We start from the raw sequence: 21,568 nt of genomic DNA, 5'->3' as shown, positions 1-21,568 counted from the left end.
TCTATATAGTAGATGCTCAATAAATATTTGATATATTAAATTATGAAAGCATATCATCAATAGGAAAACTGACTTCCATCTCTTCTAACTATAAGTAAGTAAATAATTTCCCCTGAATTTCAAGTTTGGGTTAGGATATTCAGGATTTTAAGAAATGAAATTCTCATTAGGTTAACAAGTCATCCATTTCTTACTAGACTTATCATTCTCAAACTTGGCTGTATAACAGAAAAGTATTACGCTCTGAGTACTTTTATAATCATTCCAGGACCCATCCCCCCAAATCCTGATTTAATTAGTCTGGATTGGATCCCAGACACCAGAAATTTTTTATTTATTTTTATTCGTCGGAGGCTAATTACTTTACAATATTGTAGTGGGTTTTGTCATACATTGACATGAATCAGCCATGGATTTACATGTATTCCCCATCCTGATCCTCCCTCCCACCTCCCTCTCCACCCGATTCCTCTGGGTCTTCCCAGTGCACCAGGCCCGAGCACTTGTCTCATGCATCCAACCTGGGCTGGTGATCTGTTTCACCCTAGATAATATACATGTTTCGATGCTGTTCTCTCAAAACATCCCACCCTCGCCTTCTCCCATAGAGTCCAAAAGTCTGTTCTGTACATCTGTGTCTCTTTTTCTGTTTTGCATATAGGGTTATTATTACCATCTTTCTAAATTCCATATATATGTGTCAGTAATTTTTTAAAGCTTCCCAGGTGGTTGGTTCTAAAGGGCGTCTGGGATTGCAAATCTCCACTCTTGGCACTCTCCACATTTCCCTTTGCAGGGGTAATAAATCTTTGCTTTAGCCACAGTACAGTTGCAAATGTGAAGAAAAAAGTATGTGGACCATTAGGGAAAAGATACCTAGGGAAGTATTTCAAAATATTTTCTCTCTTAAACATAAACCTGTTGAATACATAAAGTGAACTGAATGTGCTTTTTTAAAAAAATGTTATCCCAGCACTTAGCACTGTATGCTAAACATGATGCTTTCAAAGGTAAGTTTAAAGAATGAAAAAAACACAATTTTAGTCATATGGGAAATTGTTAGGATATGAATATATGGAAAATCTGGTGTTTAAGAGGGTGGAATCATGAACCCAAGATGTTGAGTAGATTAGTGATTACAAATTATAATTGCATTTTGGGCTATATGAGATAGAAATGACAGCTGTGTGCTAGAAAGGTAAACTGTGATACTGACAAGACTCTGTGTCTGTAGGACTATGAAAGCTCATAATAGATCAGAATGACTAATGATAGCTGTATATTTTCACTATGCTTTCCCTTCCTTCCTGAATACATAAACTCAATCCCAAGCACAACACACTCTGTGATGATTACATTAATAAAAAACAAAAAAGTTAGGGGTTCACAGGGGAAATCAAAGAAACTTAGTAATCTAGATAAGAAAATTTGCCATTGCATTCATACCTATATTCTCAAACTCATATTCCTCAACCAGTGGAGCTGAGGTTTACAAGTATTACCAGGGGTTATTATTCAAAAGTCCAGTTAAATTTTAGGCCACTGCCACCAAGAAAGGTCAGCAATCATAAATATGAGTTATATATTCTTAACAGAGGATGCTAATTTTTTGAAAACAGGATACAAAAGATGAAAATATGCTTAATTATGAGATAATGAAAGCCAGCAGTGAAAGATGAGATGGCTGTAGACTATAATGATCTATTCATTTTATAATATCATAGATAGAAGGAAAAATATTTTTCCTCTATTTGTATACCTTTGACCTCCAATTTCTGAATCCCTCCCTTTACATCCAGACACAATCTTGCTGTTTCACATTTTTTAAAACAATGAAAATAATACTATCCTACATGGTAGACAGAGTATCACCTGAAAATCACCTATTCAAACACAAATAGTGGTGGATAACATGACCAAAAATAGCTCAATTCAGTTCAATCACTCAGTTGTGTCCAACTTTTGCTACCCCATGGACTGAAACACATTAGGCTTCCCTGTCCGTTACTAACTCCTGGAGCCTAGTCAAACTCATGTCCATCCAATCGATGATATCATCCAACCATCTCATCCTCTGTCATCCAATTCTCCTGCCTTCAATCTTTACCAGCATCAGGGTATTTTCCAGTGACTCAGTTCTTCACATCAAGTGGCCTAAGTATTGGAGTATCAGCTACAGTGTCAGTTCTTTGAATGAATATTCAGGACTGATTTCCTTTAGGATGGACTGGTTGATCTCTGCTTTCGAAGGGACTCTCCAGAGTCTTCTCCAACACCACAGTTCAAAAGAATCAATTCTTCAGTGCTCAATTCTCTTTATGGTCCAACACACATCTATATATAACTCCTAGAAAAAACAAAGCTTTGACTATATGGACCTTTGTCAGCAAAGTATGTCTCTGCTTTTTAATATGCTGTCTTTGTTTGTCATAGCTTTTGTTCCAAGGAGCAAGCGTCTTTTAATTTCATGGCTGCAATCACCATCTTCAGTGATTTTGGAGTCCAAGAAAACAAAATCTCTCACTGTTTCCATTGCTTCCCCACCTATTTGCCATGAAATGATGGGACTGGATGCCATGATCTTATTTTTCTGAATGTTGAAGTTTTAAGCCAGCTTTTTCACTCTCCTCTTTCAGTTTCATCAAGAAGCTCTTTAGTTCCTCTTTGCTTTCTGCCATAAGGGTGGTGTCATCTGCATATCTGAGGTTATTGATGTTTCTCCTGGCAATTGATTCCAGCGTGTGCTTCATCCAGCACAGCATTTCACATCATGTATTCAGCATATAAGTTAAATAAGCAGGGTGGCAATATAAAGCCTTGATGGACTCCTTTCACAATCTGGGACCAGTCCATTGCTCCATGTCTGGTTCTAACTGTTAACCTCTTGACCTGCATACACATTTTCTAGGAGGCAGGTAAAGTGGACTGGCATTCCCATCTCTAACCAAAATAACCAATTAGTTATTCATTTGATCAAGTTAAGCTTAAACATGTTACTGTGTATTAATTATTCAAAATATATACTATTAATACAATATAGATACACACACATATGCATGTGCACACACACACACACACAAACACACCTAGACATATAATGAAGCTATAGAAAACCAAAAACAAAGACAAAAATTGAAGATGTGCAAATGGAAGAGACAAAACTAGAGAGGAGCGAGGATAAGAAATACAGTGAACTTCTCATCAAAAACCAGGCAAGCAAGAAAATCTTGGCTGAAATCTTTACATTTTGAAACGGAAAAAATGTGCTGAATTACATATGCATATTCAGCAAAATTACTCTTTAAAGGTGAACAGAAAGGAAGTTTGTTTTCAAATATAACATGATGGAATTCATTACCACCAGAATTGAAGAGATTCAGGTAGAAAAAATGGTATGCAACCAAAACTTGGATGTATATTAAAAAAAAGTAATGAAAAATTTTTAAAAATGTAAAACAAATGTTTATCTTCTTTATCATAATTCTCTAAAAGACCATAATTTATTGCAATAATAGCAATAATTTTTGTACTATAGCATATAGTTTGAATGACATGAATCATAATAAATTCACAAAGGATGAAGGTGAGTATTAGGAATGCTGTGTTGTAAGTATTCACGATACCCTTAAGATCCTAAATGTATCTGACATTGGATTTAGATTATTTAAAATACATGCATACTGTAATTCATAATCAAGGTCAGATACAATAGAATGATGAAATATTATTCAATGAAAACCTAAGAGGGAAGAAAAAAAGAAAAAATAAAAAGCATCAGATTAAATGAATGGTTTAATGTATAGGTCTCATAGAATCTGTAATATTTTTCAGTTCAGGTCAGTTTCTCAGTTGTGTTCGATTCTTTGTGACCCCATGGACTGCAGCATGGCAGGACTCCCAGTCCATCATCAACTCCCAGAGTTTATTCACACTCATGCCCATTGAGTCGGTGATGCCATCCAGTCATCTCATCCTCTGTCATCCCCTTCTCCTTCTGCCTTCAATATTTCCCAGCATCAGGGTCTTTTCAAATGAGTCAGCTCTTCACATCAGGTGGCCAGAATATTGGAGTATCAGCTTCAACATCATTTCTGCCAATGAATATTCAGGACTAATTTCCTTTAAAGATGGATTGGTTGGATCTCCTTGGAGACCAAGGGACTCACAAGAGTCTTCCCCAACACCACAGTTCAAAAGCATCCATTCTTTGGTACTCAGCTTTCTTTGTAGTCAAAACCTCACATCCATACATGACCACTGGAAACACTGCAACCTTGACTAGATGGAACTTTATTTCAAAATAATGTCTCTGCTTTCTAGTATGCTGTCTAGGTTGATCGTAACTTTCCTTCCAAGGAGTAAGCATCTTTTAATTTCATTGCTGCAATCAAGCTTTGCACAGCGGCAGTATTGTAGCCAATGAGGTTTATCCAAGGCACGATTATTGCTAATTGAAAACTAATTTCATGGCTGCAATCACCATCTGCAGTGATTTTGGAGCCCCAAAAAATAAAGTCAGCCACTGCTCCCCTTCTATTTGCCATGAAGTGATGCGACCCAATGCCATGATCTTAGTTTTCTGAATGTTGAGCTTTAAACCTTTTCACTCGCCTCTTTCACGTTCATCAAGAGGCTCTTAGTTCTTCCTCACTTTCTGCCATAAGGGTGGTGTCATCTGCATAGCTGAGGTTATTGATATTTCTCCCAGCAATCTTGATTCCAGCTTGTGCTTTATCCAGCCCAGCCTTTCTCATGATGTATTCTGCATATAAGTTAAATAAGCAGGGTGACAATATACAGCCTTGATGTACTCTTTCCCTATTTGGAACCAGTCGGTTGTTCCATGTCCATTTCTAACTGTTGCTTCCTGACCTGCATACAGATTTCTCAAGAGGCAGGTCGGGTGGTCTGGTATTACCATCTCATTCAGAATTTTCCAGAGTTTACTGTGATCCACATAGTCAAAGGCTTTGGCATAGTCAATACATGTTTTTCTGGAACTCTCTTGCCTTTTCGATGACCCAGCAGATGTTGGCAATTTGATCTCTGGTCCCTCTGCCTTTTGTAAAACCAGCTTGAGCATCTTGAAATTCACAGTTCTTGTACCATTGAAGCCTGGCTTGGAGAATTTTGAGCATTACTTTACTAGTATGTGAGATGAGTGCAATTATGCGGTAGTTTGAGCATTCTTTGGCATTGCCTTTCTTTGGGATTGGAATGAAAACTGACCTTTTCCAGTCCTGTGGCCACTGCTGAGTTTTCCAAATTTGCTGGGATATTGAATGCAGCACTTTCACAGCATCATCTTTAAGGATTTGAAATAGCTCAACAGGAAATCCATCACCTCCACTAGCTTTGTTCGTAGTGATGCTTCCTAAGGCCCACTTGACTTCACACCCCAGGATGTCTGGTTCTAGATGAGTGATCACACCATTGTGGTTATCTGAGTTATTAACATCTTTTTTGTACAGTTATTCTGTGTATTCTTGCCACTTCTTCTTAATATCTTCTGTTTCTGTTAGGTCCATACCATTTCTGTCCTTTATTGAGCCCATCTTTGCATGAAATGTTCTCTTGGTATCTCTAATTTTCTTGAATGGATCTTTATCCTTTCCCATTCTATTGTTTTCCTCTATTTCTTTACAATGATCACTGAGGAATGCTTTTTTATTTCCCCTCACTATTCTTCAGAACTCTGCATTCAAATGGGTATATCTTTCCTTTTTACCTTTGCTTTTTGTTTATCTTTATTCACAGCTATTTGTATGGCCTCCTCAGACAGCCACATTGCTTTTTTGCATTTCTTTTTCTTGGGGATGATCTTGCTCCCTGTCTCCTGTACAATGTCACAGACCTTTGTCCATAGTTAATCAAGCACTCTAACACATCTAGTCCCTTAAATCTATTTCTCACTTCCACTGTATAATCATAAGGAACTTGATTTAGGTCATACTTGAATGGTCTAGTGGTTTTCCCTACTTTCTTTAGTTAAGTCTGAGTTTGGCAATATGGTGTTCATGACTGAGCTACAGTCAGCTCCAAGTCTTGTTTTTCTGCTGACTATATAGAACTTCTCCATCTTTGGCTGCAAAGAATATAATCAATCTGATTTCAGTGTTGACCATCTGGTGATGTCCATGTATAGAGTCTTCTCTTGTGTTGTTCAAAGAGGGTACTCCCTATGACCAGTGCATTCTCTTGACAAAACTCTATTAGCCTTTGCCCTGCTTCATTCTGTACTTCCAGGCCAAATTTGCCTGTTACTCCAGGTGTTTCTTGGCTTCTTACTTTTGCATTCCAGTCCCCTATAATGAAAAGGTCATCTTTTTTTAGGTGTTAGTTCTAGAAGATCTTGTAGGTCTTTATAGAATCGTTCAACATCTTCAGCACTGCTGGTCAGAGCATAGACTTAGATTACTGTGATACTGAATAATTTGCCATGGAAACGAACAGAGATCATCCTGTCGTTTTTGAGATTGCATCCAACTACTACATTTCTGACTCTCTTGTTGACTATGATGGCTACTCCATTTCTTCTAAAGCATTCTTGACCACAGTAGCAGATATAATGGTCATCTGAGTTAAATTTTCCCATTCCAGTCCATTTTAGCTCACTGATTCCTAAAATGTCAATGTTCACTCTTTGTGTGAACTCATCTCATCTCCTGTTTGACCGCATCCAATTTGCCTTGATTCATGGACCTAACATTCCAGGTTCCTATGCAATATTGCTCTTTACAGCATCGGATCTTGCTTCTATCACCAGTCACATCCACAAGTGGGTATTGTTTTCGCTTTGGCTCCATCTTTTCATTCTTTATGGAGTTATTTCTCTACTCTTCTCCAGTAGCATATTGGGAATCTACCAACCTGTGGAATTCATCTTTCAGTGTCCTATCTTTTTACTTTTCATACTGTTCATGTGGTTCTCAAGGCAGAAATACTGAAGTGGTTTACCATTGCCTTCTCCAGTGGACCAGATTCTTCCAGACATCTCCACCATGGCCCATCATCTTGGGTGGCCCTACTCAGCATGACTCATAGTTTCATTGAGTTAGACAAAGCTGTTGTCCATGTGTTTAGGAATAGTTTTGAATTAGTACAAATTTATATATGAAGATGGTCATCTGCAAAGAATGTTAAAGTGATAACTAATTATAGAGTTAAACATATCATTTAAAATGTATATTTTTAAAGAAGAATTCTTTAGAAAACAATTAATATCCCTACAAAAAAGCATCTTTATGAAATTTACAACCAAACTTAACAGGTCCATTTAAACATGATGTAAGGAAAACATCGAAAATACCTACAAGCATGAATGTGTCACATATGGATCCAGCAGGTTCAAGAAATTGTATTTTATATAGTTCTGCACATAAACATTATCAGGAATTTATCAAATATTCTGAGCCATTGTGATATTCAGAGATGAAAATCAGTTCAATATTTGCACATAACAGATTGTAACTTGTTGGGACATATTATGTCATTCATAGAGACAGAGTTGTTGCTAACATTTCACATTGCTCACTTTTGATTTTTTTCTCTCAAAAACAAGAATTTGTTGGAAGCTATACAGTGGAAATCTCTGAGAATCTAACAACCTGTAAGCCTGAGGGAGGAGGTAAATTCTTCGTCTGATTTTGTCAAACAGAACCTCCAAGGAATTGATAGAAAAAATATTGTGCTGTGCCTTCATGCCTTAGAAAGAAGTAAAGGAAAAATCATATTCACCTCACTTCACCTGAAGATAACAGAGTGTTAGTGTACAACTTTCTTCTGAAAAACAAGGATGGATGCTTTTCTTCAAAGAAAGAGGCAGTGATTTTAAGTTAAAGGGAACCAGGAAGCATTAGAAGAAAATGTATGTTGTACAGACAAATAATGAAGGGTATGTGTTCTGTTCATATACATCTCAGGGAATAATTTCTTCAAGTGCTTCCTTCCATAAGGGCCCCTGGACTCAGAAAGTAATAAATAAAAGAAAATAGAAAAGTACTGAGTTATATGGCACTTTTGTCAAAACTTCAGAGGGATTTTTTTTTTTAATTCATTTGTAACCTATTTGAATCTTTTATGGGGCTTCCCTGGTAGCTCAGATGGTAAAGAATCTGCCTGAAATACAAGAGACCTGGGTTCGATCCCTGGATTAGGAAGATGCCCTGGAGAAAGGAATGACTGCTCACTTCAGTATTCTTGTCTTGAGAATTCCATGGCCAAAGGATAATCCATGGGGTCTCAAAGAGTTGGACATAACTGGGTGACTTTCACTTTCTGAATCTTTGTATGTCCCCTAAAATATGTCACAGCAAAAAGCAAATATGTCTACTAGTCAGCCTTATTTAACACTAATTGGGGGCAGAGACAAAAGCACTAATATGATTTTATAGCATCTCCATATAGATAGCAGAGTTAAGTTTTGGGAATAAAGGTATGAGGTCTGAACACTGATTCTTAGAAAGTTCACATTTTCATCACCCTTTTCATTCATTGCCTCTTTGTATAATAAGGAACAGTATGTGCTAACTAAATAAACTTAAAATCCTGTTTATTTATTAGTGATATTAAAATATAAGCTACCATATATAAATTGAATACTTTTACCAAACCTAACACTAGTCTGTTAGCTTATGATTACTGATTAAATTATTCAATGCAAAGTTTAACTTGAATTTTAAATTTCAGTTCAGTTCACTTCAGTTACTCAGTCATGTCTGACTCTTTGTGACCCCATGGAATGTTGCACACCCAGATTTCCTGGCCATCACCAACCTCTCGAGCTTGACCAAACTCATGTTCATCAAGTCAGTGATACCATCCAACCATCACATCCTCTTTTGTACTCTTCTCCTCCTGCCTTCAATCTTTCCCAGCATCAGTGTTTTTTTTCCAAAAAATCAGCTCCTCACATCAGGTGGCCAAAGTATTGGAGCTTAAGCTACAGCATCAGTCCTTCCAATGAACATTCAGGACTGATTTCCTTTATGACTGACTGAATTGATCTCCTTGCAGTCCAAGGGACTCTCAAGAGTTTTCTCCAACACCACAGTTCAAAAGCATCAGTTCTTTGGTGCTCAACTTTGTTTATGGTCCAATTCTCACATCCATACATGACTACTGGAAAAAGCATAGCTTTGACTAGACAGACTTTTGTTGGCAAAGTAATGTCTCTGCTTTTTAATATGCTATCTAGATCGTCATAACTTTTCTTCCAAGGAGCAAGCACCTTTTAATTTCATGGCTGTAGTCACCATGTGCAGTGATTTTGGAACCCAAGAAAATAAAGTCTGTCACTGTTTCCACTGTTTCCCCATCTATTTGCCATGATGTGATGGGACCAGATGCCATGATCTCAGTTTTCTGAATGTTGAGTCTGAACCCAACTTTTTCACTCTCCTCTTTTACTTCCATTAAGAAGCTTTTTAGTTCCTCTTCACTTTCTGCCATAAAGGTGGTGTCATCTGTATATCTGAGGTTATTGATATTTTTTCCAGCAATCTCTTTATTCTAGCTTGTGCTTCATCCAGCCTGGCAATTCACAAGATGTGCACTGCATATAAATTAAATAAGCAAGGTGACAATATACATCACAGATGCATTCCTTTCACAATTTGGAACCAGTTCATTGTTCTATGTCTGGTTCTAACCGTTGCTCCTTGACCTGCATACAGATTTCTCAGGAGGCAGGTCAGGTGGTCTGGTATTCCCATCTCTTTAAGAATTTTCCACAGTTTATTGTGATCCACACAGTTAAAGGTTTAGAATAGTCAATAGAGCAGAAGCATATATTTTTCTGGAACTCTCTTGCTTTTTCTAAGGTCGAATGGATGTTAGCAATTTGATCTATGTTTCCTCTGCTTTTTCTAAATCCAGCTTGAACATCTGGAAGGTCATGGTTCACATACTGTTGAAGACTGGCTTGGAGAATTTTGAGCATTACCTTACTAGCGTGTAAGATGAGTGCAATTGTGTGGTAGTTTGAACATTCTTTGGGATTGCCTTTCTCTAGGATTGGAATGAAAACTGACCTTTTCCAGTTCTGTGGCCATTGCTACATTTTCCAAATTGGCTGGCATATTGAGTGTGGTAATTAACAGCACCATCTTTTAGGATTTGAAATAGCTTAACTAGAATTCCATCACCTCCATAGCTCTGTTTGTAGTGATGCTTCCTATGGCCCACTTGACTTTGCAACCCAGATGTCTGACTCTAGGTGAATGATCACACCATCATGGTTATCTGGGTCATGAAAATCTTTTCTGTATATTTCTTTGGTGTATTCTTACCACCTCTTCTTAATATCTTCTGATTCTGTTAGGTCCATACCACTTCTGTCCTTTATTGTGCCCCATCTCTGCATGAAATATTCCCTTGGAAACAATTTCTTGAAGAGATCTCTAGTCTTTCTCATTCTGTTGTTTTCCTCTTTCCTCTTTATTTCTTTCCATTGATCACGGAGGAAGGCTTTCTTTTGTCTCCTTGCTATTCTTTGGAAATCTGCATTCAGATGGGTATATCTCTCCTTTCCTCCTTTGACTTTAGCTTCTCTTCTTTTCTCAGATAAGTCTTCCACAGACAACCAGTTTTCCTTTTTGCATTTCTTTCTCTTGGGCTTGATTACTGCTTCCTGTACAATGTTACAAACCTCCATCCATAGTTCTTCAAGCACTCTGTCTATCAGATCTAATCCCTTGAATCTATCTGCACTTCCACTGTATAATCATAAGGGATTTGATTTAGGTCATGCCTGAATTGTCTAGTGGTTTTCCCTACTTTCTGCAATTTAAAAAGAATGTAGGTTAAAATCATACTTTCTTCTAAAATTGCAGATAGCAGGGAAAGCCACTAGTAGAATTTTAAATTTAAACCAAAGTATTTGATTAGCCTAATAGTCTAATGTCTACCTAACTGAAAAAAAAGTGATATTTTAAAAACATCAGTTACTAACCACACAGTGCCTAAGAACACTTGTTCTTTTTGTTATTGTTGAGGCACTAAATTATGCCCAACTCTTTGTGACCCTGTTTTTTTTTTCCATTTATTTTTATTAGTTGGAGGCTAATTACTTTACATCATTACAGTAGTTTTTGTCATACATTGAAATGAATTAGCCATGGATTTACATGTATTCCCCATGTAGCTCACCAAGTTCCACAGTCCATGGGATTTCCCAAGCAAGAATACCGAAGTGGTTGATCAAATACATGTCTCCTACATTGGCAAGTGGGTTCTTTACCACTGAAACACAAGAGAAGCCCACCTAAGAACGCTAACAGCTTTATAAATAAGAGGAGGGGAAAAAAAAGTAAATAAGAGGAGGGGACGGAGAACACAACTACAAAAGCTTTCCCTCTGCATCTATTCCCAGGTTTTCTCAGTTATGTATCAGGACAATACATTGGCTAAATAATCACTCTTCTAGCTCTATAAGTAATGTTAGAAATAAATGAGACATAACTATATCAAAAGTACACTATGTCAGGATAAACATGAAGATATAAAAGGGAACATCAAAATCACAAATGTCAGGAAGAGATTTAAAAAAATGTATATTTTTTGGAATTACCAGTCTAAAGCAATTAGATATAGGAAACTGAAGTTAATATTAGTAGGCTGTGATGATAAATACATATATCACCATTATTTACATATTTTCTTCTTTTTCAATTCTGCTGTGACTATATTCTTTCTTTTTCTGTTTCTCTTAATTGGAATTGAAAAGGCAAAAGGGATTGACAGGGGAAGTAGGCAGATATCATATATAAAGATTGCCTACTTAATAAGTGCTTAGAGATGACCCTGTTGAATTTTTTTTTTAAGTTCTTTTGACAGAAATCCAGGTATCCTGGGTTAGGAATGCAGTCAAATGCATCATAATTACATTTCATATTTTTAAAATTAAGCATCTCATTTGTCAATCACCACACTGAACATCAGAGAACTGAAATAGCTAGACCCTGCCTCTTTGAATAAACCTTGGATATAAGATCCTTTGTTCTGGTTATTTCTTTTATACCTTAGTCTTGAAACTCTCTAAATGTGTCATCAAGCCTCTTACTTATATTGCCATTTATATAATTTATTTGCATATTTGTTACTGTCACTGGGCAGTGAGTCCCAGTGACTGAGTTCTGTCTAATACCTTTGAGTATAGTCACATTGTATAGTCTCTGGCAATTAGTCAGCGTTCAATATATGCCTGCTGGCTATAATGGTGTCCCTGCTCTCAAATGCAAAACATTCTTTCTTTACTGAAGTCCCTAAGTAAAAATCCTGGGTCCACGCACTTTAAGAAGTCTGATACAGCATCTTTTTATAGTAACACAATGCAGTGGCATTGAGCAATTTACAAATGAGAAAGTGGATGGATGGATGGCTTTTCTGGTAAGACCATGTTATTTACTATTCTGTGACTTTAAGTCACCTTTTCTTTCTCTTTTTTAGATTATGTTATATTATCAGCAGTGTTTGTAATATCACTAATTGTCTCCTGGAAATCTTTCAAAATACTCAATACAATGTAATGGTATATTTTAAAACAAGGAAAAGGACCCTAAACAATTGTTCAAGTCCCCAAATTTATCATTCCTCCAACGAGAAAGAGGCGTTAAGTGACCTGGTTGCACAGTTCACTCTACTTTACCAAGGAGACAATAAAATATAGGGCTCAGTCTGATAAAGAAATATAGATTATCAACGGTTTATAAAACCAAGTATGTGGGCTTCAATCAGATTAAGAAATGTTACCATTTACAAACATTATGGGGAAATCAATAATTTATATTATAAACCTCAGTGGTTTGGAAACCAAAAGTGGACATCATCTATTGATGTTTAGACAATATGTATAGCAGTATACAAATGTTTCTGACATTCTGTGGTGGATGTGAAGGGCACCACAGTACAGAATTTGGGGCTGTTTTATCCTTTATGGTTGTATTTAAGGGAAAAAAATTCTAGGTTAAACAACTTAAGAGTTGTTTACAATGCAATTCTCATTGTTTAGAAAGAACAGTTTCTGTTTGGGGAGGGGTAGGGACAAAATCTAACATTCTAGGAAGTAGAGAATTTAAAACTTTAATCCTGAATTTTATTTATATCACTTATTGTGACAGGCAAGAGGCAAAAATTTGAATTATAAATATATGAGTTAGGCAGAGAAATTCAAAAATTGTATATTTTTAAACCTTTTCTGTCACAGTGGTATCCCCTACCCTTGCAAAATAGGGTTTTAAGTGATTATATCACAATAGTTACATACATCAATTCACATTAATTTTATAAAACTTACTAAAGCATAAGCTAATAACTGTATAAAGCATTTTATAACTATTAGCTTTTGTTTTTTCCTTGTCAAAATTGTCAATAATAATAGTACCTAACTGAAGTGGTTCTTCAGTATTCAGTTAGTTAATATTGTAAAAATGATGAACATACTGCTCATAAATAATAAAACCTAATGAAAATAGATAGTATTATGGTTGGCCCAGGAACTAATATTCTATTTAGTAAAATATATTTATAGTACATGCAAATGAAAGGTGATATGAATGAATTCTGATTATATTTATAATACTTGCTCATGAAATAACAAAAAAATCAAAATGTTGAATTTGGTTCCATATTTTAAAAGAGCCATCTGATTGAACATTAGGCAGTAACTAAAAATAATGACATAAAAAGCACCCATACCAAAAAATTCAAATGTATACTCTTAATTCTTAACTAAGAGAAACAGATAGGAAGTAATACATTTTACACATAAACATACTCTCAAGTACACAGATGTACACACATACACACTTGATAAATGAGTCTATCATTTGACTTTTAAACTAATTTTTTTTCCATTTATTTTTATTAGTTGGAGGCTAAATACTTTACAATATTGTAGTGGTTTTTGTCATACATCGACATGAATCAGCCATGGATTTACATGTATTCCCCTTCCTGATCCCCCCTCCCACCTCCTTCTGAATCCCATCCCTCTGGGTCTTCCCAGTACACCAGGCCCGAGCACTTGTCTCATGCATCCAACCTGGGCTGGTGATATGTTTCACCATAGATAATATACATGTTTCGATGCTTTTCTCTCGAAACGTCCCAACCCTCGCCTTCTCCCACAGAGTCCTAAAGTCTGTTCTGTACATCTGTGTCTCTTTTTCTGTTTTGCATATAGGGTTATCGTTACCATCTTTCTAAATTCCATATATATGTGTTAGTATGCTGTAATGGTCTTTATCTTTCTGGCTTACTTCACTCTGTATAATGGGCTCCAGTTTCATCCATCTCATTAGAACTGATTCAAATGAATTCTTTTTAATGGCTGAGTAATATTCCATGGTGTATATGTACCACAGCTTCCTCATCCATTTGTCTGCTGATGGGCATCTAGGTTGCTTCCATGTCCTGGCTATTATAAACAGTGCTGCAATGAACATTGGGGTGCACACGTGTCTTTCAGATCTGGTTTCCTTGGTGTGTATGTCCAGGAGTGGGATTGCTGGGTCATATGGCAGTTCTATTTCCACTTTTAAGAAATCTCCACACTGTTCTCCACAGTGGCTGTACTAGTTTGCATTCCCACCAACAGTGTAAGAGGGTTCCCTTTTCTCCACACCCTCTCCAGCATTTACTGCTTGTAGACTTTTGGATAGCAGCCATCCTGACTGGAGTGTAATGATACCTCATTGTGGTTTTGATTTGCATTTCTCTGATAATGAGTGATGTTGAGCATCTTCTCATGTGTTTGTTAGCCATCTGTATGTCTTCTTTGGAGAAATGTCTGTTTAGTTCTTTGGCCCATTTTTTGATTGGGTCATTTATTTTTCTGGAATTGAGCTGTAGGAGTTGCTTGTATATTTCTGAGATTAATCCTTTGACTGTTGCTTCATTTGCTATTATTTTCTCCCAATCTGAAGGCTGTCTTTTCACCTTGCTTATAGTTTCCTTTGTTGTGCAAGAGCTTTTAAGTTTCATTAGGTCCCATTTGTTTATTTTTGCTCTTATTTCCAATATTCTGGGAGGTGGGTCATAGAGGATCCTGCTGTGATTTATGTTGGAGAGTGTTTTGCCTATGTTCTCCTTTAGGAGTTTTATAGGTGATTTTATTGGTCATCTGAGTTTTCTAAAGTTTCTATAATCGTTTTTATTGATTTGTTAATAGAAAAACACTTTCTATAATTATAAAAATAAAATATTCACATTTTAATGAAATAGCTCCAGGAAGAGATACACACACACTGAGGAATATTCAGTTCAGTTCAATTGCTCAGTCGTGTCCGACTCTTTGTGACCCCATGAATCGCAGCACGCCAGGCCTCCCTGTCCATCACCAACTCCTGGAGTTTACTCAAACTCATGCCCATCGAGTCGGTGATGCCATCCAGCCATCTCATCCTCTGTTGTCCCCTTCTCTTCCTGCCCCCAATTCCTCCCAGCATCAGGGTCTTTTCCAATGAGTCACTCTACGTATGAGGTGGCCAAAGTACTGGAGTTTCAGCTTCAGCATCAGTCCTCCCAATGAACACCCAGGACTGATCTCCTTTAGGATGGACTGGTTCGATCTCCTTGCAGTCCAAGGGACTCTCAAGAGTCTTCTCCAACACCACAGTTCAAAAGCATCAATTTTTCGGAACTCAGCTTTCTTCACAGTCCAACTCTCACATCCATACATGACCACTGGAAAAACCATAGCCTTGACTAGATGGACCTTTGTTGGCAAAGTAATGTCTCTGCTTTCTAATATGCTATCTAGGTTGGTCATAACTTTCCTTCCAAGGAGTAAGCGTCTTTTAATTTCATGGCTGCCTTCACCATCTGCAGTGATTTTGGAGCCCCCCAAAAAATAAAGTCTGACACTGTTTCCACTTTTTCCCCATCTATTTCCCATGAAGTGATGGGACCAGATGCCATGATCTTAGTTTTCTGAATGTTGAGCTTTAAGCCAACTTTTTCACTCTCCTCTTTCACTGTCATCAAGAGGCTTTTTAGTTCCTCTTCACTTTCTGCCATAAGGGTGGTGTCATCTGCATATCTGAGGTTATTGATATTTCTCCAGGTAATCTTGATTCCAGCTTGTGCTTCTTCCAGCACAGCGTTTCTCATGATGTACTCGGCATATGAGAGAAATATTTCTCAGCCATAAAAAGAGTGAACTTTGTAGCATCTGCAGCAATGTGGACAGACCTAGAGAATATATGCTTAGTTAAGTAAGTCAGAAAAAGACAAGTACTACATGATATCACATGTGTGACAGATCAATTTTCCAAGTGTAGGGGAAGAAAAATCAACATTGATTCCAAATTTTATGTGAACAACTAGAAAACAGATTTTCTGCTCTTTTAATGGGGAATACCTGGGAAAGAATAGAATCAAAAGAGTTTTCAGAGACTGGAAAGTTGAGATTTAAGAGGTAGAGTAAGTAGAATATAATTATAGACAGAATTACTTTATAAGTGGGCTTCCCTGATAGTTCAGTTAGTAAAGAATCCGCCTGTAATGCAGGAGACACCATTTTAATCCTGGATGGGGAAGATCCACTGGAGAAGGGATAGGCTACTCACTCCAGTATTTTGGGGCTTCCCTTGTGGCTCGACTGGTAAAGAATCCCCCTTCAATGCAGGAGAACTGGGTTCAATCCCTGGGTTGGGAAGACGCACTGGAGAAGGAAAAGGCTACTCACTCCAGTATTCTGGCCTGGAGAATTCCATGGGCTGTACAGTCCACGGGGTCGCAGAGTCGGACAAGACTTTCACTCTCACTTTCATTGCATAATTAATTTATCACACCATTCTGAGGAATTTTATTGAATCCTGAAGATTTTAAACTAATGTTATACACAGCATTAATGTTTGTTATACACAGAATAGAGTTTTAGAATTGTATTAAGTCATAACATAAATGCAATGCTGGCAGAAGAAAACAATACAAGAAGACAGAGAGTAAGAAGCAAGAGAACATTAGGATTTTTGCTATGATGAAGGCAGGCAATAATGTGAAGAGTAAAGATTCACTGATTTAATTTTTCCAAGTAATTGCTGTACCCAGTGTTCTGTGCTCTGGACTAAGTACCGGTTATCCTGACATGACCACAGCAGGTTTTTGTTTATTCAGTCTAATGTTTTGCAACAGGTAAGGTGGTTTATCACAGGTTAGCATTATTTTTGCAAAGCAAAATTTATCTATTATTCTACATGACTGACAATGTATAATATTAATCTATGTGCATACATATATATGCACCTGTAACTGTACTTCAGTAAAAAATCATTCAGAATTAATACATTACATATATGAGGAATACATTTGAAGAATCTCATTAAAGTATAACTAAATAATTATCTGATCTAAAAAAAAGGTCTATAAATTTACAGATGAGTGAGAGCTAAAAATATCATGAGACAATGTTTTCTGACAGTCTGGCTGAGAAGGGAATACAAAGGTTTCTATGTGAGTCATTGGCTGAAATAAAGGAAGTATGTAATATTCACTACAGGGATTTCTTAACATTAATCTTAGTGTGTTTTCAGGCCAGATGCATAATTAATATTTTACATTTTCTTTTGATTATAAGATTTTAATATTTAACATTTTCTTTTGATATATAAGATTATATATATCACATTTTCTTATGATTATAAGCAAACATTTGCTACATGTTTGCTACAACTTTGTACAATATATTTGATAGTTACATGCCATATCTAAAATGCATAATTCCCTTTAACACACATAATAGTTTAAAATGAGTTTTAGCTGATTTTTTGTAAACTAAGTTAAATGAACCTCAAAGTAGAATGGTGCCTAATGTTAAAGAATGTGAGTTTGGCCAAAAATAATATGTAAAAGAACAGCTGATGTACTAAATTTATGTCAGTTGTGTTAGTCTCATGTAACCCTGATGCCTGCTCTATGAAGTAAGCACAATTACACCCCATTTTGAATAAAAAAGATCCTTGTAGTCTGAGTAGCTATGAGATGCCATAGTTAAAGAAAATAACTAATAATGAATTGTTTTGATCCCATCATTCAGCCTCCAGTGTAATCTCCCAATAAGCTGTTCAATAATATGAGAATACATATTAAACCACAGATGCTGACTCATCCTCTATGAATAAAGATCACAGAATACATAACTCCAGCACTAACTTGTAATGATTCAATTATTTCACAATATATGTCTAAACAGTAACACACTCCCACCGAAGAGCCAGTCAAAGAGGGAGAGAATAAAAAACTTTTATACTTTTCTTAAATTTCCGACTTTCTTAAGTTCATGACCCTTGAGAGATTTCATGGTATTTCATTTAAATTACAATTTGGATTTGATAAAGCATTAAAGTTGGCTTCCCTGATGGCTCAGTGGTAAAGAATCTGCCTGCCAAACATGAGACTAGGGTTCAATACTTATGTTGGGAAGATCTGGGGGAGGAAATGGCAACCCCTTTCAGTATTCTTCCCCGATAGCTCAGTTGCTAAAGTATCCACCTGTAATGGAGGAGACCCTGGTTCAACTCCTGGGTTGGGAAGAATCACTGGAGAAGGGATAGGCTACCCGCTACAGTATTCTTGGCTTTTCCTCATGGTTCACCTGATTAAGAATCCACTTACAATGTTGAAGACCTAGGTTCCATCCCGGGGTTGGGAAGATTATTCCCTGAAGGGAACAGCTACCCACTCGAGTATTCTGGCCCAGAGAAATCCATGGACTGTATAGTACACAGAATGTTCCCTTGGTATCTCTAATTTTCCTGAAGAGATCACTAGCCTTTCCTATTATACTATTTTCCTCTATTTCTTTGCAGTGATCACTGAGGAAGGCTTTCTTATCTCTCCTGGCTATTCTTTGGAACTCTGTATTCAAATGAGTATATCTTTCCTTTTCTCCTTTGCCTTTAGCTTCTCTTCTTTTCATAGCTATTTGTAAGACCTCTTCAGACAACCATTTTGCCTTTTCGCATTTCTTTTTCTTGGGGATGGTCTTGATCACCACCTCCTGTACAATGTCACAAACTTCCATCCATAGTTCTTCAGGCACTCTATAAGGTCTAATTCCTTAAATCTATCTGCACTTCTACTGTATAGTCAAAAGGGCACACCTGAATGGTCTAGTGGTTTTCCCTACTTTCTTCAATTTAAGCTTGAATTTGGCAATAAGGAGTTCATGATCTGAGCCACAGTCAGCTCCTGGTCTTGTTTTTGATAACTATATAGAGCTTCTCCATCTTTGACAGCAAAGAAGATAAGCAATCTGATTTTGATATTGACCATCTGGTGATGTCCATGTGTAGAGTCTTCTCTTGTGTTGTTGTAAGAAGGTATTTGCTATGACCAGTGCGTTCTCTTGACAGAACTTGGGTAGCCTTTGACCTGCTTCATTCTATACTCCAAGGTCAAATTTGCCTGTTACTCCAGCTGTTTCTTGAATTCTTACTTTTGCATTCCAGTCCCCATAATGAAAATGACATCTTTTTTCGGTGTTAGTTCTAGAAGGTCTTGTAGGTATTCATAGAATCATTCAGCTTCAGCTTCTTCAGCATTACTGCTCAGAGCATAGACTTGGATTAATGTGATATTGAATGGTTTGCCTTGGAAATGAACAGAGATCATTCTGTCGTTTTTAAGATTGCATCCCACTACTGCATTTCAGACTCTTTTTTGTTGACTATGATGGCTGCTCAATTTCTTCTAAGGGATTCTTGCCCATAGTAGTAGATATAATGGTCATCTGAGTTAAATTCGCCCATTCCAGTCCATTTTAGTTTGCTGATTCCTAAAATGTCAATGTTCACTCTTGCCATCTCCTGTTTGACCACTTCCAATTTGCCTTGATTCATGGACCTAACATTCCAGGTTCCTGTGCAATATTGCTCTTTACAGCATCAGACCTTGCTTCCATCACCAGTCACATCCACAACTGGGTGTTGTTTTTGCTTTGACTCTGTCTCGTCATTCTTTCTGGAGTTATTTCTCCACTCTTCTACCAATAGCATATTGGGCACCTACTAACCTGGGGAGGTCATCTTTCAGTGTCCTATCTTTTTGTCTTTTCATACTGTTCATGGGGTTCTCAAGGCAAGAATACTGAAGTGGTTTTCCATTCCCTTCTCCACTGGACTATGTTTTGTCAGAACTCTCTGCCATAACCATCTGCCTTGGGTGGCCCTACAGGGCATGGCTAATAGTTTCTTGAGCTATACAAGGCTGTGGTTCATGTGATCAGTTTGGTTAGCTTTCTGTGATTGTGCTTTTCATTCTCTCTGCCCTATAATGGATAAGGATAAGAGGCTTATGGAAGCTTCCTGATGGGAGAGACTGACAGAGGGGGGAAATGGGTCTTGTTCTGATGGGTGGGGCCATGTTCAGTAAATCTTTAATCCAATTTTCTGTTGATGGGTGGGGCTGTGTTCCCTCCCTGTTGCTTGACCTGATGCCAAACTATTAAGAAGAGGTGGCAAAGAATACACAGAAGAATTATACAAAAATATTTTCATGACTCAGACTATCAGGATGGTGTGATCACTCACCTAGAGCCAAACAACTTAGACTGTGAAGTCAAGTGGACCGTAGGAAGCATTACTCTGAACAAAGCTAGTGAAGGTTACAGAACTCCAGGAGAGCTATTTCTAATCCTAAAAGATGACACTGTGACAGTGCTGAACTCAGGATGCTGGGCAAACCTGGAAAACTCTGCAGTGGCCACAAGATGGTAAAAGGTCAGTTTTCATTCCAATCCCAAAGAAAGGCAATGCAAAAGAATGTTAAAACTACGCACAATTGCACACATCTTGCATGCTAGCAAAGTAATGCTCAAAATTATCCAAGCCAGGCTTCAACAATACATGAACTGTGAAAGTCCAGATGCTCAAGCTGGTTATAGAAAAGGCAGAGGAACGAGAGATTAAGGTGCCAACATTCTCTGGATCAACAAAAAAGCAAAAGAGTTCCAGAAAAACATCTTCTTTTGCCTTACTGACTATGCCAAAGCATTTGACTGTGTGGATTACAACAAATGGTGGAAAATTCTTCAAGATATGGGAATACCAGACCACCTGACCAGCCTCCTGAGAAATCTGTATGCAGGTCAAGAAGCAACAGTTAGAACTGGACATGGAACTGGTTCCAAATTGTGAAAGAAGCATGTCAAGGCTGTATATTGTCACCCTGCTTATTTAACTTTTATGCAGAGTACATTATGTGAAATGCCAGACTGGATGAAGCACAAGATGGAATCAAGATTGCTGGGAGAAATATCAATAACCTCAGATATGCAGATGACACCACCCTTATGACAGAAAGTGAAGAGGAACTAGAGAGACTCTTGATGAAAGTGAAATAGAGTGAAAAAGTTGGCTTAAAATTCAACATTCAGAAAACTAAGATCATGGCATCTGGTCCCATCATTTCATGGCAAATATATGGGGAAACAATGAGAACAGTGATAGACTTCATTTTGGGGGGCTCCAAAATCACAGCAGATGGTGACTGCAGGCATGAAATTAAAAGGCGCTTACTCCTTGAAAGAAAAGCTATGTCCAATCTAGGCAGCATATTATAAAGCAAA

The 21,568-nt window shown here is 37.2% G+C and overlaps 1 long non-coding RNA gene and 1 pseudogene across 1 annotated transcript in view; one reads left to right on the top strand and one right to left on the bottom strand.

Moving 5' to 3' along the window:
- The window catches only part of LOC139032544 (uncharacterized), a 376,189-nt gene that overhangs the window by 9,465 nt on the left and 345,156 nt on the right, over nt 1-21,568 (bottom strand). The gene's annotated exons all lie outside the window — the stretch shown is intronic.
- Nucleotides 4,391-4,469, top strand: LOC139032661 (U4 spliceosomal RNA; annotated as a pseudogene).

This window comes from Odocoileus virginianus, chromosome 32, assembly GCF_023699985.2.
Source record: "Odocoileus virginianus isolate 20LAN1187 ecotype Illinois chromosome 32, Ovbor_1.2, whole genome shotgun sequence".
In the NCBI taxonomy this organism is placed as follows: domain Eukaryota; kingdom Metazoa; phylum Chordata; class Mammalia; order Artiodactyla; family Cervidae; genus Odocoileus; species Odocoileus virginianus.
The sequence above is the reverse complement of the archived record's forward strand: the minus strand, read 5'-3'. Positions and strand labels throughout refer to the sequence as shown.